The sequence below is a fragment of the Parasteatoda tepidariorum genome, chromosome 8 (genome assembly GCF_982258835.1).
Source record: "Parasteatoda tepidariorum strain Cologne lab strain chromosome 8, Ptep-v5.0, whole genome shotgun sequence".
In the NCBI taxonomy this organism is placed as follows: Eukaryota; Metazoa; Arthropoda; class Arachnida; order Araneae; family Theridiidae; genus Parasteatoda; species Parasteatoda tepidariorum.
This window is the reverse complement of record NC_141762.1, coordinates 45,157,986-45,182,901: the sequence shown is the minus strand read 5'-3', so window position 1 is coordinate 45,182,901 and position 24,916 is coordinate 45,157,986. Positions and strand designations below refer to the sequence as shown.

General features: G+C 28.0%; 1 long non-coding RNA gene across 1 annotated transcript; it reads right to left on the bottom strand.

Annotated features, from left to right (window-relative positions):
* Positions 1–5,824: 5,824 nt before the first annotated feature.
* LOC147806113 (uncharacterized) lies at positions 5,825–11,351 on the bottom strand. Its single transcript, XR_015428721.1, has 4 exons — positions 10,338–11,351; positions 8,728–8,765; positions 8,007–8,081; positions 5,825–5,935 (listed from the first exon to the last, which is right to left on the bottom strand). It is a non-coding gene; the product is annotated as an uncharacterized LOC147806113 (long non-coding RNA).
* Positions 11,352–24,916: the final 13,565 nt, after the last annotated feature.

Genomic DNA, 24,916 nt, shown 5'->3' with positions numbered 1-24,916 from the left:
CATGGGCAATACGGCAATACGTGCTCGCGCACTGATGGTGCAGAAGAAATGCTGGGAGGCAGTGGAACCCGGCTACGGCCTTACAGAGATGTCCGAAAGTGAAACAAAAAAGAATGACGAGGCATTAACCCTAATGTTTTTGATAGTAGAAGACACGTTTTTGGATGATATTGGCGACTGCGCCAAAGCGAGGGACGCATGGATTGTATTGAAGGATATGCATACCAAATTTGGCTTACTGCATGTTTCACAATTGATGAAGGACTTTTTTAACATTACCTTGAAGCCTGGTGAAACAATTCAATCATATTTGACCAGATTGATTGAAATACACCGAAAATTGTCGAGTGGTGGTTACGCTTTCACCGACAGAGAAGTTGCGCTCATCATGTTAATAGGTCTTCCAAAATCATACGAAAGCTTAATCCTGAACTTAGAAAAGGACGAAGATAACTTGAAAACAACCATTGTGAAGTCTAGACTATTAGTTGAAGAAAAAAGAATATATAGAAATGTGCCAAATGTTGAAGAGCAGGAAGAACGGGCACTTCACACAAGAAACTATAATCAAAAAAGACCAATGCAGACAAACACTGTGAAGAAATGGACAACAAAAAGAAACAGCGAAACAGCTGCAAATTCGAAGAAAACTGTCAGGTGTTTTAGCTGCGGAGAATGGGGTCACATTTCCAAAAACTGTGAAGAAGCACAACAAAGAAATCAAAGCAGTGCCAAGACTGCTATAGATTTAAAAACGAACTGGGCCTTATTAACAAATAAATTTAAAGCTGAAGACTCAACAATCTGGATTCTAGACAGTGGTGCTACAGAGCACACAGAAAGAAATTCGAATCACTAACTGATTATACCTCAGTCGTAGAAGTGGCGAATTCTGAAAAAGTTCAAGTTACCGGAACAGGAAACATCACTATTTCAGTTCAAGAAGATTCTACCAGCAGCAACATTAACCTTGAAAATGTATTGTATGTACCAGACTTGGGCGGAAATTTGCTGTCGATTGGCGGGATTGAAGAAAAAGGTTTTAAGATTGAATTTGCCCATGGGGAAGCAAAAATACTGACAGAAACTGGTGAAATTGTTTTGAGAGCTAGAAGACAGGGAAGACTATATATTATAGAAGAAGATTGTCCTGCAGCGTACATTTCAACGATCCAGTCGAATGGACTCTGGCATCGCAGGCTAGGACACCCTTCCCCAGGCACTTTGAGAAACATAATAACTACCAAAAGTAAACAGGAATCCAGTCTTGAAACAAACAAGCCACGCTCTGTGTGCATTCAAGGAAAGATGAAGCGCAAGAAGTTTCCAAAAATCTCAAACACACGAGCTAATGAAACTTTAGAAGTTGTGCACTCTGATGTAGTCGGAAAGATTTCACCGCCGTCACTGGGAGGCTCAAATTACTTTGCTCTGTTCACCGATGATTTTTCTCGTTACTCTACAGTGTATCCAATCAAAACTAAAGATGAAGTCATAGTGAAGTTTGATGAATACAAGAGAATGGCTGAAAATTTTCACAGTAAAAAGATAAAAATTTTGAGAAGTGATAATGGAGGTGAGTTTAAGTCACAAAACTTTGACAACTATCTTATTAAACATGGAATTCAAAGGCAGCTAACTGTGCCGGAATCCCCTCAGCAAAATGGAATTTCAGAAAGGATGAACCAGACTTTGATGAACATTACCAGATGCCTTCTCATAGAATCAGGAGCAAAGCCAGAATTCTGGGCTGAAGCTGTGTGCACAGCATCTTATCTCCGAAATAGACGCCCATCTACTGCAATTGGAAGAAGTGCGCCAGAAAAGATATGGTCAGGTAAAGAAACGAACTTGGATCACTTGAAAGTTTTTGGATGTCGGGCCTGGAGCCATACACGCTCATTTCAAAGGTGGAACAAATTTGACCCAAAGGCTATAGAATGTATCCATATTGGGTACCCAAGTGGTATCAAAGGATATAAACTCTGGGATCCAGAAAGAAAAAAGTTTTTTATCAGCAGAGATGTGCTCTTTGAAGAAGATGTGTTCCTTTTCAAATTGACCAAAGAAGGACCCTATGAAGATAAGATTTCCTTATTTATTGAAAATGAAGACACAGACAATATGAACTCAAGTGATGAAAAATCAAATAAACATCCAAATTCTGAACTACATGAAACATCGCCAGAAGAAATAGATCAGAATCCAGACACAAACGCCATCAACCAAGATGAATCCCAAAATAATGTTTGTGGAGATCAGACTTGTCAACAAGTTGAAATAACAGAGGAGTCCAACCAACTAGAACATGATCAAGAAGATAGAAATAATCAAGTTTGTCGAAGTGATTCTGCCAAAAGAAGCACATGAGCTATTAAAACCCCTGCACACTTGCAAGATTATGTACTTTACAAGGCAAAAGAAGCATGTTCTACAAATGCAAAGCAATTCCACAGGGACCCTGTAACATTGGAAGAGGCTCTAACATCACAAGAAGCAAATTTGTGGCAAAAGGCCATAGATGAAGAAATTAAAAACTTACGTTGTGCACAAACGTGGGAGCTTGTTAGCAAACCACCAAATGTCAAGCTTATCAGTTCTAGATGGATATTTCGGAAAAAGAAAGCTGAGACAGGAGATTGTGATAAATTTAAAGCTAGACTGGTAGCTAAAGGTTGCATGCAAATTCCTGGAATTGACTGGCAAGAAACATTCTCTCCCGTGATCAAATTAAAATCTATCAGGATCTTATTGCCACTAGCTGTGGAATGTGAAATGGATATTCATCAAATGGATATAACTGCTGCTTACCTGAATGGTACTTTAAAAGAAGACATTTACATGAAACAGCCAGAAGGAGCCATAGGCAAAGAACATCTTGTCTCTTTAAAGAAGCCTATATGGATTGAAACAATCTGGAAGAGAGTGGAATACGTGTTTCGACACCTTTTTGAGAGATTATGGATTAACACGTTCTAAAAGTGATCCATGCATTTACTATCATCCAAATAAAACACTTTACCTTGGCATATATGTTGATGATATGCTTATTGTTGGAAATTCAGAAGCCATAGACATGTTTAAACTTAAGGTTAAACAAAAGTTTAGAGCAAGAGATGTTGGAGAAGTAGGTGAAATTTTATCGATGAAAGTGAAAAGGTATGCTGATGGATCCTTAACCTTAGACCAAACATCCTATGTAGAAGAAGTATTGAAGACCTTTTATGCAATCTTACTCAGAGGAGCATCAACTCCCTTAGACCCAAGTGTTAAACACTATAAGTTAACCGATGCTGAGTGGGAGGAAACTAAAGAAGCATCGAACAAAATTCCATACAGGCAGGCGATAGGCAGTTTGCTGTATCTTGCCTGTGGTGTATCTCGCCCTGACATTGCTTATAGTTCAACTTATATGAGCCAGTTTAACGAAAGACCTTCTGAAATTCATTGGCGAAGTGTCAAACACTTATTCAGGTATCTTAAACAAACAAAACATCTTTGTTTGACATATAGAAAAACTAGAAAGAAGCTAGAAGTATTTTCCGATGCAGACTGGGCAGCAGATTGCATTGACAGAAAATCATTTAGTGGTTATGTGGTCATTCTTGGGGGTGCTGCGGTGTCTTGGTCTAGTAAAAAACAACATTGCACTGCATTGTTTTCCGTAGAAGCTGAATACCTGGCGATGGCCCATGCCACCAAAGAAGTATTGTGGATAAAGAGTTTACTGTTTGAGCTCGATAAAGAAATGTTTGCACCACCTCCAGTACTAATAAATGTTGATAACCAGGCAGCTATGTTCATAGCTAAAAATCAAACTACGTCTGATCGGAGTAAACACATAGATCTTAGGTATCATTTCATACGGGACAATGTAGATCAAAGAATTGTAGACTTTCAATATATTAATTCACGAGATAATGTAGCTGACCTCTTAACAAAAAATATTTCGAAGAAAGTACACAATAGTTTGAGGACTCAGTTAGGTTTTATAGAATAACTATAATATATTATGTATATGTGTAGTGATCATTCCCGTGCCCTGGTAAGGGGGAGTGAAAGAATATAAAGTACCAGGACCGGAGGTTACTGATGAAATCAGAAAATCGAGGTTGTTGTAAGCAGTCTGACTGATGCATTGCCTTGTTTTTGTTCGTTTGATTTTGGCAACTTTTCATTATTAATTTGTAGAAAATGTATCAATAGAAGTGTTCTTTTTTTAGTCTTAAGTTTGTCTTATGTTATAATCTTCATTAAAATATTTCTTTTTCTCAAAATGATCTGTTTATTTACAATTGCAATTTAATTTCAACAGTTTGAACATAAAATGGCGATTATAATGATATTAAATACCAATTACAAAGCTTCAAAAACTACCCAACAAGCACACGACTTTTGGGCTAGTGAAGGGACAATGTCGGCACACCTAAAGTGCCATTACGGCGGGCTTTTCATCGCCGTATCGGTTCCGTTAATAAAGTGAAATCTGGGCCAGAATGAGGGCCAGTGCATGGCATTTCAGGCAAAGCGACGGCAATCGTTGAAGGACCGGGACTATTTTGTTGCCTCTGGATTGCTTTGCCATTTTTGCCTGTTTAATACCGGGAAAAAATTTTTTTTTCACAGAATGAAGAGAAAATTGCCGTAAAGGCTTTTATTGTACCTTTATGATGTCTTTTTTGCCTTTTTATCAAAAGCTGAATATGTTCACTGGCACACGTCGTTGCCTCGCTTGCCGTTAAGGCACCTTAACTGTTGGCTGATTAGAAAACGTCTATGCCGTTTTTGCCCGTATCGCACCTTTATTTCAGGTGCTTAGGCGAACTTCTTTGCCTTATTTGCCGGTGTATCACCCTTAACTCACCTCAAACTCGGTTCAATAGAAAGTTTTAATGCCGTCCTTGCCGGTATCACACCTTTATATCAGATGTTTAGGCGAACTTCTTTGCCTTATTTGCTGATATACCACCCTTAACTCACCTCACACTTGGTTCGATAGAAAACTTTAATGCCATCCTTGCCGGTATCACACCTTTATGTTAGGTGTCCCGGCAATTTTTTTGTCACTTACTTATTTATTAGAGCTCTCCTTAAATTTCAAAGACTTTTTGCTGCATGTTGTTGATAATAATTCTTATTTAAGGAACATAAATTGTTTTCTCTTACTCTGCTGATATCAGCTCTAGTAATTTATTGTATTTTAACTTTTTATATTGTAATAAAACAATAACTGCCATTACATGCAAAAAATTTTATGCTAATATAAAAAGCGAAATGGTGGAAAAAATTGTTTAATTTATAATAAATTATCATCCAATGAATCTTCTTACATAATAAAATAAATTTCTTTTCTATTTCATTTTAATCAATTATAAATGCAATAAGTTAAAAGTAGAATCATATAAAAACATTGTGTGTTTAATTGAGTGTTCACATTTTTTTACACATTATGAGGTAAAATTAAATAAAAATTTTATTCTAAGATAAAACATATTGCGACTTAATGTATAAGTTATTTAAGTTATGAAAAAAAATGAAAATAATTATGTATATTAAACCTACAATTAACTTTTCTTGATAGAAACAAAGCCACAGCCCAGTCATTATTCTTATTTTCAATATTATTCATATTTAATATTGGCTAACTTTCCATTCAATATTATTCATATTCAATAATAGATAAACAAGACATATCATAAATATTTTTAAAAATATATATATACTGGGTACCTGTAAATAACACATCAATTTCTATGATTTGAAATAAATAAAGCTGGAATTTTAATAAGAATAAAATGCATAAAATTTAAAATAAAACATGACCTTAAGAAAAGAATATTATTTTATTTCAATATGACAAATCAAAATACAAACAAGTACATAACTGTACAATAACTTCTTTATAACATCCTATTTCAGAATGAATCTAGTTTTCCTGCAAAAAAGTAACCAATTTATTTTACAACAGATTTATTAAATAATATGTACAGAAACAAAATATCTAATTAATTTTTGACGCATTTTAATTCTGGGTTAAGTTATAATATCAATGAATTCTAACAATTAAAAAATACTTTTATTGATCCCAGGGAAATATTCGAAGAAAATTTCTATCCAATAATTTTCAACAATTTAGTTTTTCTCTTATAAATATCATACGTTATAGAATTTAAACCACCTGGTTGCTCAAACCACCTGGGTTTTTTTATTATTTACTAGCGAGCATTGATTGTCACAAAAATAAATTTTAGCTGATTGTAACAAAAGGTAATAACAGCACAAAATGAATATTCCAGCTTGTAATAAAACTAAGTATTAATTTTATAAAATTCCATTGTACTTTGTAACATCTATTGCAAATGTGTAAAGTAGCGGATTCATTTGGATTGAAAAAATTGCAGCATCAAATATTAAAACAGCTATGAATAATATCCTATGAATTAACGAAACAACCTGGATAAAACTTCTCTTTACAGTATTATGAAACAATTAATTAGTTTAAAAATAGAGAGAACTATAATTGACTTTAAAAATGTTAAAAGTGGTGACCAAACTTCATTACTTTAAACTCACCTGTTATAAACTATTAATTTTTAAAATGCTTCCCAACCTTATGCTTCCAATGCATAAGTTAGAAAACTAATTGAAGCGGTATATATCGCCTAACAATGCTTATATATTGCATTTTGTAACTACAGATCAATCTGTTTAATAATTGAACATAAAAATGCATTTTAAATAAAGAATTTGATAGCAAAACTTTAATATTTTTTAAATTAGACAGAATACATTCTCACCAAAATAGTTTGTAGCTATTAATATGTTATGTAATGTTAATATTTTTAATATTTAAACAAAATTTAACTTTTTTACGATTAAGAACTATGAACGAATTTTTTACTTTAATATGTGAAAATATTTTAAGTTTATATAAAATTAAATTATTTAATTAAAAGAAATTTTAACCTCAAGGAAATAAACAAACTAAAGGTTTTTAAACATGTAAAAAATATAAGAAAATTTTTTTAAGATAGTACTTTTAAAATCTGAAAATATGTTATTTGATTAAAATTTCTATCAATTAAAAAAATATATGATCCTTCAAAACTATACTCCATTAAGTATTAAAAGTCATAAGCATAAGCATAAGTTATTAAAATATGCGATAAAGAGGAATGATTTTCTACATTTGTAATGAATTTACAAACTAACTACAGAATATAAATTTTATGCCATCAAGATAGGTTGGTTTAAACTAAACGGTTTTTTAAAATATTTAAATTTTTTTATACATAAAAAATTTTAATTTGAAGAGAACCAGTTGAAAAAAAAAAGTTGAAAACCAGTGAAATATATATATATATATATATATATATATATATATATATATATATATATATATATATATATATATATATATATATATATATATATTAAGCATTATAACAGTACATAGCACTTAATAACAGCTATGCAATAATTTTTAAATTTATTTTATAATAAATTTTTACTTTTAAATTTTTAATATTTAAAAATTATGAAAAGAAATTTACATTAAAATGACATGTAAGCTATGATAAAATCAAATCATTTGACTAAAAAAGAAATTTCCCTCTAACAAATCAAGAAATTCTAGTATAGGCATAATTTTTAAAAAAACAAGCTGCAACTTTTTTAAGAAAGTAATAAATTTAGGCGACTAAACAGCTAAGATTTTAGGAAAGTACTTTTGAAAATCAAAAACAGGTATTTTGATTAAAAAAATTTTAGATTTAAAAAAATATATATTTCCTTATAAAATTTTTCCTTTAAAATCATAAAAATTATTTACTAATAATCTGAAAATATTTTAATACAAATTACAGTCGAAGAAATTATTAAAATTGCAGTTCTACATATAGAATATGAAGTAGATTTTCTAATTTTGCTATGAATTTGTAAAATAGATTCCACAAATTATAGAATGGGTACTACTGAGTTAAAATGTAGTTTTATCATGTTCTTACCTTTTCTGTTGGTTCTCGTTCATTCTAGTTCTAGTACTCAGCCTGTAGTTGATTCACACTGTCAGAATTTCCGGACTTTTCATGAAAGGAAGAAAAATAATTAGAATATGAACATGGAAAAAACTGTTAAAAATCAACAAAATAAAAACATTAAATTGAAGGGAAAAAAACTGCTTAGAACTCATTTCTATACAATAAGTTTATGTTTACCAGCTATCTTGTACATGCGTAATGCTTATCGGAAATTATTATTAACTACTGAAGATCTTTCTTATAAAATAACTACCATTGGCAAATACTATAAAATATAGTTCAGAATCTAAATGGGAAATTTAGATTACTTAATTTAGAATTAGGTAAAATTAGATAAGTTAGGATAAAATTAAATCATTTGACTAAAAAAATTCTTCCCCCCCCCCTTATAAAAAATTCTAGTACGTTTAAAATTTTCAATTTCAGTCTAGTATGTGTATGGTATGTTTGTTAGTCTAGTATGTGGTCAATATTTACAAAAGTCAAATTTTTTAGGAAAGTACTTTTGCTAATCAGAAATAAGTATTTTGATTAAAAAATGTTAATGATTTAAAAAATTTTTTTCCTTAAAATTAAACAGTTATTTACTAATAATCATAAAATATTTCAATAATACAAAGAATACCACAAATTATAGAATATAAAATGGATGCCACTAAGTTAAAATGTAGTTTTAGCATGTTCTTACCTTCTTTTCTGTTGACTGCTATTTTCAGTCTCTCCAGACTTTTCATGAAAGAAAAAGAAAATAATAAGAATATAACCATAGAAAAAACAGTAAAAAAATCAACAAAGTAAGAACAATGAATTGTGAAAAAAAATAAAAAACTGCTTCTAACTATTTTCTATACAATATATCTGACAATAAGTTTAATGTTTACCATCTATTTTGTATATGTTCAATGCTTATCGTAAACTAGTATTAACTACTGATTATCTTGCCTTTAAAATAATTACACTAGGCTAATGCTATAAAATATAGTTCAGAATTGAAAGGGTAAATTTAGAGGACAAGTTTATATCTAAAGTAAAAAATCGAATTTAAAGTCTTAACTTATTATGCATCTTTTTCTAAAATGGGGTAAAATGTGTGTTTTGATAAATGCTGCCTAATATTTATAATAAAATTACATTATCAGATCAATCAAATATTATAAATGACAATCATTAAGAAAATAATAAGTTATAGTTCTTTTATAACATGACGTAGTATTAAAGTGAAAATTTTTCTTTTTTAAATTTTGTTCTCTAATTCAAATTTAGAAAAGGAATAAGATATGAATGGAAAAAAAAATCCGGCATAACAGCCATAGAAGTCTATTCAAATTATAGATACTAAAATAGACCAATATATTACTTTTGTCCGGGTTACCCTTAATTTTAGAAATAAAATTCCTTGCCTTTTCCATTATAATTTCAAAAAATATTTAGATAAATTTTTTGCACTACATAGTAATCATCAGAAATATATATACATTCAACCGTCAATTAAAGTTACTTTTTTTTTACGGAAAATATGCTTTTCTAAAAATAAAATTTCAATAGGTGAAAGTTCAACAGGAAGAGATTCAAAATAAACAACTCTATAAATCTTAAGATAGAGAATGATATAATATATTAAGAAAAAGATAAATAAGTTTAGATAAATAGAAAAATTTGCACAAGAACTGGAAAAAGAGCTAGAAACAGAAAACTTAATTCTATGAAGAAAGAAAAAATATTATGCTGCAAATATTTCTATACTTAAAAAGAACTTTAAATTTATTTCCACAAAAAAATATTCTTATTTTAAATAATTTAAAAAAATGCAAATATGTTGCAGTAGATTTCTTTTATGGGATAATAAAGTAGATTTTTATCTTAATTACTTTTAACCTCATTGGCTACATAGTGTTAACGTGAATTTTAGAGTGAATTTTATTTCAGGTTTATTGCAAGATTTTTTTCATGTTTTGGCCGAAAATTACATCATTCCTGACAGTTCCAGCATTTCTGTTTACCTAAAATCAAATTTCTTGTACATTTTGTACACAAAGATATGGGCCAAAATTTTTTTTTTTTACCATTCATTATAAATGTAACGTTCGTTATAAATATAAAGTTTTTCAAAAATATGAAAAAAGTTTTAAAAGACATTTTAAGAAAATGCTTTTGCAGATTAAATTATGCGTTATTTATTTAAAAAATTTAAAAATGTCTTAAAAAACATACTTCAATAACAGTAAAGTAATTTCCTAATTTTATTAAAAATTTAATCCTAAATTTTACCCTTAATATAAAGATTTGAGATGTTCTTACCTTTCATCTTGACCTTTCTTCCAAAAGATTTTTCTTACAGTATTTCCATCCATGCAAAAATATATATATATATATATATTTAACATTAATAAAAAGCAATTACAAAGCAACAAAAACAAACTTAGAAAGACAGTTTTTCCACTTAATTTATTCTGAAAAATATCTGTTTTTAATTTAAAATCTGTTTTTATCTAATCTGTTTTTAATTTAAAAAACTCTGATCAGAAAATTATTAAATTTAAATTATACGATAAACTAATAAAAAATTAGAAAATGTTAATACCATTTTTTTTTTCAGAAGTTTTATATGAAACAAAAGGTGAAACGAGGCCGTCAATACATAGTCCTGGTAAAAAATGACTACCGATTTTTTTAATAAATTAAATAAGGTAATTAAACTAAGTAAGCAAATTAATTTAAATAATTATTAAATTAAAAACTTTTTAAAAAAATAAAGAAGCATTTGATTTAAATAGCTATAGAAAATCATTTTTCTATTGTTAGGATTAATGGAACTTATAATTCATTTTAAAACTAAAATGGTAACTTACATGCTAATCATACGAAGAAACATTCTTGTAGAATATAAAGATTAAAAAATATAATTACTAAAAACTAAATAAAGAAAATAAAAACAAACTATTTGTGAAAAATTAATAAATAATAGTGTACTGAAAATATAACATGAGCTAAAGAATAAAAGTTTACTTACTTGTCCGTAGTCTGTTGTGTATCGCATTCCTGCAATAAAACAGAAAAGAGACCTCTTTTGAAGTTGACCATTTCCATTATTTATCCCCTTTTTTTTTCAAATTTTTTGGCGACCATTGAATCTTTTGGCGTCTGGGGTAAGTGGACCACCTGGTTGAAGAGACTTTTTCTTAGAATCGGGGGAGGGGGTTTAAAGTGCTAAGCGTTCGCTTTCCCCTCTCTTTTTCCCTTAACTTGAAGGATTGGAAACAAGGTCACTTAAATGATTCTTTTTAAAAATACGTGTCCTGCGATTTCAGACAGTAAAATGTCCTCAAATTAAGATCAATATTTATTTTTAAATTATTACAAACAATTTCTGGTGTTATAAAGGAAAAATAAATTAAATAACAAAAACATTTAGTTAACTACCAACGATAAACGAACTCTCGAAATTAAATAATTGCATTAGGTCAAAACTTATTTGTATGCTTTTTTTTCTTCAGAAAAACTTTAATACTTCTACACTTGGAAATAATGCTTACATAAATGTTTTGACTTGCTGTGCAGAAAAATAAAATCCTGTTTCTCTATAAGATTAATATGTATTATTAATATATATTATTAACTCTTTCTATTAAGGAATTGTTCCATGCGAAAATTAAAAAAAGAAAAACAGGGAGTCTCTGACTCCCCCCGTTTCCGATCACCTACCCGCGTAATTGTTTCACTTAAATCCTTGTTTTATTTTTTTCCCTTAAAAAGCAATATTTTAAACTGAAACGCTGAACATTTTGCTTTTAAAATGTACAAGTGAAGTAGCGTTATGTAAGAATGTTTTGTTAAAATGCTAATCGTAACGAATTCGAGGACTACCTCAACTTGAAAATTATCATCTGCACTTTAAAGAAGATTTGACCTAAGGAATACAGATTGTGTATTACAACAATAAAACAAGAAAAATTGCTGAGAAATTATTTTATTTGTTGACGAGAATTTTAACAGTTTAAACTGAGGATACTTTTTATCGTTAGGTTTATTTATTTTTAAAAATGTCAATTTAACTGTTAAGATTTATATCTTGCAACATGCAAATTCCTCTCTCTCTCTCTCTTTCGCTACTCTTAATTGACAATTCAGTGCGAGCTTACAAAATTAAAAAAAAAGACAAAGATCTCCTGACGAAAAAATAAATTTTCTGCAAAAATGAATAAACAGTCAATATTTAAGATATACCTGAAAAAATTCACGAATGAACACTTAAATTAGCAATGACTTTCAAATAAATTGGAATTCGAAAGAAAATTCGGTTTAGGTTTACATATAAAAATGTTTTTCTTTAGCTCATCGAATTTTAACTGCATAATTACATTTAAGTGGAGAATACGAAGAAAAAAATTCGGTAAAATTACGGAACTGTATTGACATTTCTGGTTTAAAAAAAAAAAAAAAAACTTGGGTAATAAAATTAAAATATATCCTGTATTTAAACCATTTATTTGATAAATTTTCCATTCAAATTGTAAGGGTTTAACAGAAATTCTGGTTTTCACAAATATAGTTCTTATTACCACACATTTAGTAGAAAATACATAACTGAACAGTTAATTTTATTGAATAAAGGCCTATAAGAAGAAAATGCTCTTAGCTAACATGATTATTTACCATATTTTACCAAAATTTAACAAACATTATAAAATTTTATTTTATTGTTAACCTAAAACATTACCAAAACTCTTTGGTAAAAATTATCGAGTTTTTTGGTGTTTCCATAGAGCTAGAATTATGGTAAATTTAGCAATATTTTGGTATTTTTTATCATACATTTTCTCATCTTACAGATCATCCAAATATAGTATTTTTTCTTACAAGTATAAGAGTTAATAATACTTATTATCGAATGTTAAATTTTCTCTGTATTTTTTTCTATAAACCATAGTAATTTCAAATTTTAAAATCTTGTTGTTTTTGCTCAGAAGAAAAAAATTTCAATTCTGTAGCGGAATTTTTGTGTCCTGCAGAGCGGCTCATACGATATTTTTCATCACTAAGTGTAGGAGTTAATAGTTCTCAAACAAATTATCGATCATACATTTTCTTCATTCCATCGTAATCCCTGTACACTTCTCTACAGTCCATTGTAATTTGATTTTTCTAAATCTTGTAGTTTTTGCTCTACAAAACAAAATACAGATAATAAAACGTAGATTGAAGTTGGCAATGGCGCATACGGCATTAATTTAACTCCGTTGGCTACGCCCTAACGATTTTTTAATTTGGAAAGAAACGCATGGTATGGTAACGTATTATTATTTCTCTACTCAAAGAATTAAGGAGTTTTCCTCCCTAAACATTGCCCGTTCATAAATTTTTCTGTATTAGTTCAAAATTAAATAAAAACTGAGTACATTAATTATTTTTTCCTTCTGAACTTTTTTGCTAATTTAAGAAATGAAATACGGTTAGAAGTTTCTGAGTTAACTCATAAATATTAAGACACTAAAAAATTTAAATGCATGAATTACAAAAGATCTAACTTTAAATGCATTTGTGTCCAGATGAGAGAAGAATTGAATTTTAATAATTTATGAAGATGCGAAATAAGAAGATTTAACAATTTAATTACCGTTAATTTTTCTTTTATAGTTTTCTTTTTATATTTTAGCTTTCTTCATTATTGCACGAACCACGAAATATAGTTAATTAAGTAAGTTACCGATTTATTATATCAATTGTTAAAATTATGACAGGTTGAAACTGATTTCTCGCTTTATAATATTTTAATGTTAATTTTAATTTAAATAATGTTAATTTTAAAACACATGAATGAGAATGAATTTGATTTATTTGAATCATTTACAAGCTCTGGACTGTTCAGATGCAAGGAGTTCAAAAATCCAAAAAAGTGCAAAGAATTATGATGCTTTGTTGTACTTAAAAAGCATAAAAAGCGAGACTCTCTCCATTTTTAACAAGTTATATTACTTATCAAATAAGACCTTGATATTAAATCAAAAAATATTTTTCTTTAAAAATTAGAGTTTATTTATATATTTATTTTTCATTTACTTTTGTAATTTCCCACATCTGGTTGAAAGATTTTTGTTAGATACATTTTAGAAACAGAATTTTGATCTGTAAATGACTTTTACGGTGTATTGCTTTTCGTAATCTGCGAAATATGAGAATTTTGCGTTTTTCTGTTATATTTTTGCTAATTTATTTTTTTAGAAAAAAAAATAAACAGTTCAATGAAAAACTTATTACGAACAATTGAACATAATAGTGGTTTTATGAAAATGTTAAATAATAATAATCGTCAGCAATATAAGGAAAGAAATTAAAACTGAAATTGATGATAGGGGAGATCGATTCAAAACATAAAAAAATAACAAAATATTGGAAAAGTCTGAAGTTCTCAAGAACTGACCCCCAACAGGGTGGGATGTGAGAAACGCATAACCGGACATCGTTAACTTCTCAAGTTACCATACACTAACAAAGAGAGGAAAGGGATCTTTTTTTGAAACAGCTACATTGCTTCACCTACTCGTCCCCCTCAAAGCAAACTTTAACTTCTTAATTCTAAAATAAAGGTCTTTACTTCTTTTACTAACAAATATTTTAATATCATGAAGGGCACACAAATACACTTACAAACTCCTTTTTATTCCTGAAATTTTATTGCATAAAATTGACCATTAAAATTCTTATGATTCTCTTTTTGATATTGACTTTACATTTAATACATGCAGTAAAAAAAAAAAAAAACGCTAGTTCTTACAACGTACAAAAGTGCTTGCATTACAAACTGCTAATTTTAGTGCAATCATTACTAATAATAATTCAAATTATTATAATTTTATCGAAAACTATTTAAAACAGCACTAAATCGATAATTAATTATTATGATGGGTCGCTCCTGGGAGAGCAACCCCCCTGTGCAAGGAAGGGACAGTGAGTAAACTTTGTTTTTGTTTTTACGAAAATAATTCGAAACAATATTTTCATTTATGGTTTGTTATAGTAGTGTAAAGATTAAAGTGTTAAAATTCTGAGTAGGAAACTTAAATCCTTTAATTTTCTATTAAGATATGTTTACTGGACTGTTCGAAATTGATTATATGGGGAAATTTATTTGAGCTAAGTCAAATAAAGAATGAATAAGTTAATACGGCAAAAAAATTACTCAGCGTAAATTACTCAACGTTGAATTACAAGTTCTTCAAAATTAATATTCAACAAAAAATATGAATATCAAAACATTTTTTTTTCACAAAATAAAGAGTAAAAATTTAATTTAACTATGTCCTATTAGTTAAACTTCTTTATTCCTACTATAATTGCGAAATTTATTATATTTAACTGTAAATAAACTAAGAATAAGTTACTAGATATCAGATATTATTGATATGAAATTTTATTGAAAGATTGGTTTGAACTGTTTTCTAAAAACAGAATTAATCCAAATAAAAAAGATTATTAAAATAAAAAATTAAAAAAAGTATGTGTTATTAAGAGAAAAAAAAATATACTATACAATTACAATTTTGTTAATAAAATAATTAATGAAAGTTAAAGAATACTATAAGTTTAATAACATGAGAGAATTGTAAATGCACTTTTCCAATCACTGGATACCCATTGATCATTTTTTTTTTCTTGGATAGATTTTTTATAAGGTCGTCATAATTTACAAAAGGTGTCTAAATTAGTTTTTATCCTTATGTCAGTCAATGGGCCAAATTGATATTTAATTCCAGCCAATATACGTTTCGTAGAACAATACAAAATTCTTTTCTTCCTTCAGTATTAATGTTTATATAATAATTGCTGCCAAAAAGGAGAATAATAGTTGTGTATAAGTTAACTGTAAAAAGATTATAAAATGCTTTAAAGTAATTTAATGTAACACTATTAAAAATACGCTCTGGTGAAAATAAAAAGAAAAAACTCAGTCTGTAAAGCAATGAATTATAAGAATTTCAAAAATTATCTTCTTTATTTTTTATTATATCATTTCGAGATGCTTTTTGATTTTCGAGATGCTATCATGACTTTTTTCATGACTCTTAGAATTCTTTACTTAAGATAATAGTGTTGAAGTTTTCGATTAAATTGGTCTAATCGAAAAGTGCGAACGCATGAGAACCTAGAATAATGACATTAACACTGACCATTCCTAAAAATTTCTTTTTATATGAAGTTGGAAAAATAAACTGCATTGCTAAATTAACGTGAAACGAGCAGATATTAATAAATTTCCTTCTCTGTCAGAAAACTGAAAAGGTCCCTGACACCGCCACTGTTTTGGGGTTTACAACTTAACGTTACATTTTATCAAACACTGTTAGATTTAGAAACTTCACGTTACGAAGATATGTAGGAGATTGAACGGAGATTACAATGGAATTAAAAAATAATTCTAAAATTAAGTCAAGATTATTTTTACTCTTAAACTTGTTAGAAAAATAACACGTGGGCCGCTCTATGGCTGCAAGAATTCAGTTTCAGAAGTTAAATTTGGTATGCTGAAAGAGTCAAATTTAGTTTATAACCGTAACATAGAGTCATTATTTCCTCTTAGAAACTCTTATTTGTTTGAAAGTCATTACAATTTAAAATGTTCTTTTTAATTTTTTCTTTAACTGATAAATATTTATCGATTGTTGTGGAAAAATTTTTCATTTACGCGATTTTCATAATATCCCTCTAGACTTTATTAAAAATAATAAAAATAAAGAAAAAAAAAATATATAGAAAAAGATTAGGTGTTGCCAAATATAAAACTTCGACATTTCATACCGACATTTGAAAATATATGTAGAATAAAGAGAAATAAGAATTGTTTCCTATATGATCTGTTAACAAGAAAAAATTACTTCTAATTTATTAATTCTTATTGTGTCGCGCATTCTGCCTTTCTAAATGTAATATTTTTAAGCACAGTTATTTATTATTCAAATCCAGCTATCCTTTTTATTTTGTTAAAATTAACAAGTTAATATAATGAACTTAAATAAAAGTATAATAATTTTATATTAAACAAATAATTTTTAATCGACTTTTCAGGAAAAAAAAACTTTTAAGAACATTCTTGAGAAAGGTTTGTACCCAATGCCTCTAGTTCTGAGAGAAAAAAAAAAACGATTTTACGCGTGGGCATAAACTGCTTTTTCCATAGAACATCTTCAATGCGTAATAACTCTCGGCGAGACCGTTTTTCCTTATTTTTCATTTGTCAAAACTTAGTAATCCTTAAAATACAATCGTAATTTTTATTTAAAAAAGTAGAAGAAAACGATTTGTACTTGATCTTCAATTATTTCAAACTTGATGAACGAGAATCAACTACAGAGATTATCGAGCGTAGCGAACAGGTGACGGTGCCTCCATGTAAAAAACAAGGATACATAAAAATAAATTGTGCCGAACAACTATTATCAGTAAGCGTATGATTAATATTTAAAATCGCCTTTAAAAAGGGACTGTAGAAGCTGATCAATTGATAAAAATTTATCTGCTGCAGTCAAGGTATAAATTATCGTCACAATCTGAAAAACATTTAATATATTTAAATATTTGCATGTTTACGAACTATGATCTGTTTTTGATTTTTTTTTTTAAATTAACGTCAAACTTTAGCCGGATTTTAATAAATTAATTCTAAAGGAACTGCACTCTTTAAAAAGTAGGTATGAAAATTGGATTCGTTTTGTACTATGAAAATTGCCAAGTCGATTCGGCAGCATGAAATACTATTTCATTTTTCGCCAGTTTATGGTTAAAAGTTAAAAGAGCTCCACTTAGTTCCAATTACATAATCATTCAATTTTGTCTAAATAGTTATGCCTTTTCTAAAATATTGATTTGCAAATTGACCGTAAATTTAAAACTATACCAACAGTTTAATTGGGCAAGCAGATAAAATTTCGGTTCTCTTACCGTTATTTTCATATTTCAGCCATATTTCTGCTATTGTTTCCTAAGATTTAAAACACAGCACAATTTTAAAATTTGTTAACCCCAAAACCCCTTGTGAGAAAAAACAATGCTTTTAATTCATGTATAGGAAACATTTTGCAAATGACGTTTGAAAATGGATAAATGTGCGTTTATTATTTTGTATTGTTATGTTTCTTTCATTTTTCTACAACTGGGGAACATTATTGGAGAATGAGTAATTTTTCACACAATGCATTTTTATTTAAATCTTATATCGACTTCATAGAAGAAAAAATCGGTAACTTTTTTTAAATCATGCTATAACTTTTGTATTTTTTCCAGCTTTAAATACGATGCTATTTTGATTAACACTTGAATTGGAGTATGTGATGAATGTAAGTGTAAAGAAAGATTGAAACAGAGAAATTTAATGTTTAATTTTGTCTAATTTGCTATTAAGAGAATTGAGTTTTAAAATAAAACTCAATAACGCAATTCTGGTTTTAAATAACTATTCCGCTATTTAATTGGTAAAGGCAATATGCAGTAGAACATTTTTTTATTTATGTCACATTTTATGCTAGAATAAATAGTGCAGACCCTTGCCACACATGAATGATAGATTTGCTTTTTTTTAGTAAGCAGAAACTTTTGTTGGAGGGTTGTCCTTGGGTGGGGGAGGGATATGGTTTCCGCAGAGTCCGCGGGGGGTTATGCCTCGACTCATTCGCTGGACAGAAGCCGTACCGACTGTCATTCTGTGTGAATTGGCGAAATTCTATCAAAGTTGAAAGAAAGGCAACCCTACAAGACCCGACACTTTATATTTTCTGCCATCTATCGGCAGGAATCGAAAACACGTCTAAAGTAAAAAATAAAAAAACAGCGCCATCTATGAATTGCATTCAAAACAGCTTTTTTTTCCTTAATGTATATAAACTATTTTAAAAATAAATATAATACTGCATGAAAAAATATTTTTGTTATGCGAATAAAAAATAAATGTAATTAACATTTTGAAAGTATAATTTTTATTTTTATCTATATTCTGTATTATAATAAGCTTAGAGAAAAAATTATTTGCTTAATATTTTGAAGTTTAATTAATAAAAATATCCAAATGTATTTTTATTATTTAAAAACGTATTTTGAAGAATAAAATTTCCTAAGCAATTATTACCTTCAAGTATTGCTTAAAAGTTTACGGAAAAAAAAGTTACTTACTTTATTGGACTAGACGTTTTCTATAACCAATCAGAAAATTTAAACACGATTTTTTTAAAATTCAAAATTCCTAAGACCATTTAAACTATTTTGAATCCAGTTTTTAAGAAGTAAGTGATTAAACTAAGATATTAAGTTTAAAATGAACATTAAAATAAAAAAAATAAAAAACCGTTTATATAAATGAAAAGTTTACTATTTTAAATGGTATACATTCATTATTACAAAATACTTAAATTGTAATAAAGATTAGTAAATTAATGTAATAAAAAAGCATATTTCATTAAAAATCCTTGCTCTAAATTCAAGATATTTATAATTTCAAGGAGGATATAAGCAATTTACAATATTTTTTTCTATTTATTTTCTATAAATGGATTTTTTTATTTACATGAATTTTGAACTTACCAATTCATTTTTGTTTTAAAGAATGTTTAAAAAAAGAATCATAGTCTGGAAAAAATTCATGTTAATTTCATTTGGTTAATTTCATTGTTCTAGTTATAAGTATTAATATTTATTCTTATTTTTAAGGGAATATGTATTCAATTTTTCTTGAAAGTAACAAATATATTATATTTCGAGTTAAAAATTATACTTCAGAAAATGATTTCAAAAAGAAAAAATTAAAAAAAAATAATTATATATATTTATTTAAAAATTGTAATCAAATTTAAAATGATTATTTTTATTAAAATTACTTTTTTTAAAAATATAATAGGTAATGCCACAGAAAGTATATTTAGATTATAATAAAATAATAAAATTCTAGTTTTTAATATTCTATTTAAAAAATTAGCAGTTTTCAAAGAATAATGAAAACTGTTTTTTTCCTCTCAAAAAATACGGTTAATGTTTTATGAATTTTTTTCCTTTCTCTCCTGATTTTTTTCAAAGTTTTGAGTTAAAAGCACATTTTTTACCAACTCTGCATCTATTCATTATTAATCAATTGTAACATTACATTTAATTAACGGTATACAATAAAGGTCCTGTAACTAATTAAGTGTAAGAGGCCAAACAGCGGTATACAATAAAGGTCCTGTAACTAATTTAGTGTAAGAGGCCAAACAACGGTTTTATTTTTCGGGCCTGTATAAGTGAGGAGTTATTCCGCCGCTTCCTGAAATGCCTCAAAACAAACGATAAAGGACCCTATTGTACTTGCCTTTTGCCGTTATCCTACCTAGAATGCCAGCTTACGGCCTTACGTTTGCCGTGAGGTGTGTGCTTACTGGGTAAACTATCTATTAATCAGTACTGAACAACACTATGAAATTATGCACAAAACTGAAAGACATATACCAACACAATTAATAAAATAAAAATAATTCCATTTTTTTTGTTATTTATTAGTTTTGGTCCTTAATGATGGCCTTAAGTTATTAGATTATTATATTTAATATTATAACAGTCGTTGAACAGCCGACCCAATTTGTCGGGTTTACGACTACTAATGTTTTTGCAGTCGGGTTTTTTATGAAATTCTAAGAGTTAAATATAGTTAGATATAATTAAAATGATATCAATTTCTTTAGATAGTTTAAAACTAAGGCATGTTATAAAATAGTCAATAATTAGTAAATGAGAGTTTTTTCACATTGAATAACAAAATAGACGAGTTCTGATTTGTTCAAAAATTAATAAATATTTTCTTGAGAATTCTTTTTCAAATTCTGAATATTAAATATGACAAATTTCTTTTGCACTGCAGCAAAATTTTGCTGTAATGTATGAAATTTTTAAAATGATGAAAATAAAGAAGTTAAGAGTTGAAATATGAATTAGATCATCGTATTAAAACATAGACATTTTAAATATATTCATTAGAAAAATATTTAATAGCTAGTTATATGCTATTTATATGCTGGTTTACTTTTAATTCTGGCAACAAAACATTCAAATTTTTGAAGGCAATTAAAATTTGTTTTGAAAGCTTTCTAACGAAAAAAATATTTCATATATCATATAAAATTTGTAATAAATGAATAAATAAATAAATTTCAAACTTGTCTTTTATAATCTGCTGTTATCGTTTGGATTCCATTTATCTCTACCAATTTTATGCAGCCATATTTTCCGTGTTTTATTAATTCCGGTCTACAACAGGTAAACGATATAATTTGAAGCCTAAATTTGTTTTATTTGAACATCCAAATGCACAACAACCAGTCATTATAAATTTAAAAGTTTGAAACAAACGTTAAAAGAAAAGCGAAAATAAAAATAACATATATTGGTCGCAATTCGCGAACGCAACGACCCACAGGGGGCGTTGTTATTTGAGACGAATTCCTGTTAGTGGAACAACAGGATCAATAGTTGCACTGGAGATTACTTCAGCGTAGCATGGCAAGGCTCCTTCTTCATGGTGGCTTATTAAATTTAAAAAAGAAAAATTTATGATATTCTTCCGTATGCAAGTGACTACATTTAATTATCTAATGTGAAAGGTCAATTTAAATTTTACATTCCACACTTTTTTCTGTATCATATTACTTCAAACATTAAAATCATGCAAAAAGTACACAGAAGCACATAATGTTATACCATTTAATTTAAAAAAAAAAAAATTGACAACAATTTTTATCAAAAAATTCAACATTTCAATAAAAAATCATTATTTATAAACTAAAAAATAAAGAATGCTTACGATGAAAAAAAAAAATATTCTAAAAATTCCTCATATTGAAATAAAAAACTTAATTATATTGTTTCTTTTTTCGAGTCTTAAAGTTCTTAATCAGACGAAGAAAACCATTCTGTAGAGATTTCTCATCGAATTAGAAAAAATAAAAATTATTTACAAGTAAATTTTTTATTGTAAAAATCATAACACTTACTTGCATTATAAATTTGGAGAATTCCAAATGAAATATTCTTCATTTGAAAATTTTATTTTCAAATAATATATACATAGATTATCCCTTCATTAATTCGCAAACGCAACGACCTAGAAGAGGCGTTGTCATTTGAAACGAATTCCTGCTAGCAGAACAACTTGATCATCAGTTGCACTGGAGATTTCTTCAGTGTAGCATGTTAACGTTCCTTCTTAATTGTGGTTTATAAAATTAAAAAAAGAAAATTTTTTGATATTCTTTCTTATGCAAGTGAATACAAAATGGAATCTCCTTTATTTTAGGGAAGGAACAACGAAAACACATCGGAAAATATTTGTTTATAAGAGTTAAAACCTAGTGTCTGAGAAATCGCTCTACTAAATTTAATGATCTAAATATGAAAGGTCTATTTAAACTTTACATAACATATTTTTCTAAATCATATTACTTCAAACATTAAAATATGCAAAAAGTATACAGAAACGCATAATGTTATACGCGATCACAACGAACTATAGGGAGCGTTGTTGTACGAGACGATTACCTGCGATTTCTATATGAACAGTCATTCAGTTACTCTGGAGACTACTTTATTGTAGCTTATTAAATTTAAAAATGAAAAATGTTTGATACTCTTTCTTATGCAACGAAAACAAAATGGTATCTCTCTCTTTTTTTTTTTTTTTTAAGAGAAGGAACATCCAAAACACATCGGAAAAATATTTGCATCTAAACAGACAGAAATATGTATATTCTTCTTATAAGTTAAAACCTAATGCCTAAGAAATAGATTTGCTAAATTTAATGATATAATATGAAAGGACATTTAAACTTTACATTCCATAGTTTTAAGAAACATATTACCTCAAAAATTAAAATGAACAAAAATTAGGACATAAAGCCTCATAATTTTATATAATTTAATTTTGTACACAAGGCCCATTTAAACTTCACATTCCATAGTTTTAAGAATCATATTACCTCAAAAATTAAAATGAACAAAAAGTAGGACATAAAGCCTCATAATTTTATATAATTTAATTTTGTACACAAAGTTTTTTGACAACAATTTATATCAAAAAATGTTAAATTTCAATAAAAAATCATTATTTGGAAACTAAAAAACGTGAAATAAAGAATGCTTACGAAACAAAACAAACAATTCTTTTTTAGCGCCATTTTTAGTGCTACGAAAATGCGTCTTTGGGATTTGCCAAAAACAAAACAAGATGCAATTTTATTTTTTCAGGAGCGAAATATTTTACCGAAAAAACGAAAATGTACTAATTCCCATGACATGAAACTTTATCATATTAAACGTACGTTTTAGAAATCTTATTCCATTTGGAATCTTATTTATTAGAGTTCATATGGCGACAGCATCAGGTGAAAGAAAATCGAGTTTGTTTTGAATCTATGCTAAACTCTATATCGGCCCATTTTCTACCGAAATCTGATTGACTACTTTGATTTTAAATAAAGTGTTTTATTTTATGATTTGTCGCAAAAATTTTAAGTGTAGATTGGCGGCACTTAAAAACAGCCAAATCTGTAGCTGCGGTGGCGTTAATACGTAAGTACCGAATTTTTATTCCATTCTTTTCTGAATCATATTACTTCAAACATTACAATATGCAAGAAGTATACATTAGCACATAATGTTATACCAATTAATTTTTCAAAAAAAGTATTTTGACAACAAATTTTATCAAAAAATTATAAACTAAAAAACGCAAAATAAAGAATTTTTAGGATAAAAAACGATTTTAAAAATTCTTCATATTGAAAAAAAACTTTCATATTGTTTCTTTTTTCTTATTCTTAAAGTTCTTAATTAACAGACGTAAAAAAACATTTTGTAGAGAACTATCATCAAATTAGAATTTTTTTTATTTATTTACAAGTAAATTTTTTAAAATAAAAATCATAACACTTACTTGCCTGCATTACACTAATCCTGAGAATTCGCGATCGCAACGCTCGAGTACGCCGTCTAGCGGGAGCCTGTAAATATCAGACATTAATTTATCACGTTTTCATTTAGTTCCATCGAAATCATTGACTGAATCAGACGTCATTTTTTAGCAGCAAATAAGAAACAAAATTTCCCTAAGGAAAAGGCCGAAGAACTTGAAAAAAATCTCCAGAGTATTAGTAAATCTTTCAGGAACAGAACACGCCAAACATTTGAAGAAAAATTCCTCAATAATTTTTAATTTCTATTATCAACAAACTTGCAACTGATGACTTCCGATTTCGGATACTGTTACAGATGTGTGTATTAAGGTAAAATGCATTTCTTCTGTCTTCAATTCATTACGAATTAAAGTGAAGTCAACATTGCTTTCGTCATTCCAGTGAATAAATATGAATTCAGAACATACAGAATTGTAATAGTTATAGCATATTCTTCTTCGTTATAGAATAGTATATATTTCTGTATCCATATAATTCGGAAAACAGCAATAAAAAATTATCCAAGTTACTTGAAATAGTGCCATTTGTGCTGATTCTTAATTAATTTTAATCGTTTTCTTGGTAAGTATTTTTTAGTTTTGAAAGAATAAGTTCAACTAGAATTCAGCTATTCTGTTTTTAGCTACATAATCAAATTCATATATATTATAAAATTTTGCTGTGTAGTATGTTATCTAAAAGTAATGAAGGGATAAACTATGTATCTATTATTTGAGAATAAAGTTTTCAAACAAGGAACTTATCATTTTGGAATTCTCCGGGAATTATAAATCAGGTAAGTGCAATGATTTTTACAATAAAAAATATGCTTGTAAATATTTTTTTTTCATTTGATGATGGTTCTCTACAGAATGGTTTTTTACGTCTGATTAAGAACTATAAGAATAATAAAAAAAGAAA